The sequence below is a fragment of the Vombatus ursinus genome, unplaced genomic scaffold (genome assembly GCF_900497805.2).
Source record: "Vombatus ursinus unplaced genomic scaffold, bare-nosed wombat genome assembly UNPS02014778.1, whole genome shotgun sequence".
In the NCBI taxonomy this organism is placed as follows: domain Eukaryota; kingdom Metazoa; phylum Chordata; class Mammalia; order Diprotodontia; family Vombatidae; genus Vombatus; species Vombatus ursinus.
In genome coordinates this window covers 40,240,979-40,242,156 of record NW_020954556.1, presented here as the reverse complement: position 1 = coordinate 40,242,156, position 1,178 = coordinate 40,240,979, and the positions used below count along the sequence as shown (strand labels likewise).

Below are 1,178 nucleotides of genomic sequence, written 5' to 3'. Positions count from 1 at the left end.
ACACTGAGGGTCTACAGAGCCATTATGCTGAGCTCGTTGTATGCCTGTGAAACCTGGACAGTATAGAACTAGAGGCTGGGGACTCAGCATGTGGAGCTCTTTGGCCTTCAGAGGCCGATGCAGGGCAGGGTAGCTTACTGTGTAGGTGTGCTGCCCGTGTCTGTGCCCAGGCCTGGCTTTTCTTTTCTTTTCTCTTGGGTGGCACTGGAAAATGGCAACTGTCACGAAGCTCAAAGCAGTTTTAAAGAATATACTGGAAAAAAAGGGTGTACTGGGACACTTAAGAGCAAAGATCAGAGCTGAAGTTTTTAATGCACTAGATGATCAAGGTGAAAAACCTCGACCTCTGTCTCATGAAAACCTCCTAAGTAATGAGCTAATTTAGGAGTATTTGGAATTCAACAAATATAAGTATTCAGCATCTGTCCTTACAGCTGAATCTGGTCCACCAGTAATGCCGTTGGAGAGACAATTTCTCATTAAGGAATTAAATATATATGAAGACTGGAATGCAAAAACAGTACCTCTTTTATATGGAATTATAGCTCATTTCTTATGTGCGAATAAAGATAGCATCCAAACCACTTTCATAAAAGGATTTTCACTGCAACTTCCAAGATGAAATTAAAAAAACATGAAATACGTATGATCATTTAAGAAAGCAGAGGTTAAGGGGTGCAGAAGATCATCATGTTTCTCAAGCTGTGAAAAAATAGCTTTCATTTGGCGCAAATGTACATCTTTTGATTTCCATATGTATATATTAAATTGCTATTTACTGTGATATAACAATACATAAATAATATGTATATTTTGTAGAAACCTGGACAGTATACCAGCGCCATGCCAGAAAACTGAATGGCTTCCATTTGAATTGTTTTAGGAAGATTCTGAAGATCATCTGGCAGGATCTGAAGTCTTTTGTTGAACTAAACTGCCAAGCATTCAAACTCGGCTTCAGAGAGTGCAATTCTGATGGGCTGACCACATTGTTCAAATGCAAGATAGATGCTTGCCAAAAAGACTATTTTATGGAGAATTCACACAGGGCAAAAGTTCACATGGTGGTCAGAAAAAGCAATACAAGGACACTCTCAAGGTCTCTCCTAAGAACTTTTGGATTAATTGTGTGATATGGGAGACACAAGCACAGGACCACTAAGCATGGCATGCCCACA

General features: G+C 39.6%; 1 pseudogene; it reads left to right on the top strand.

Moving 5' to 3' along the window:
• Positions 1–211: 211 nt before the first annotated feature.
• LOC114045208 lies at positions 212–716 on the top strand (annotated as a pseudogene).
• The last annotated feature ends 462 nt before the right edge of the window (positions 717–1,178 follow it).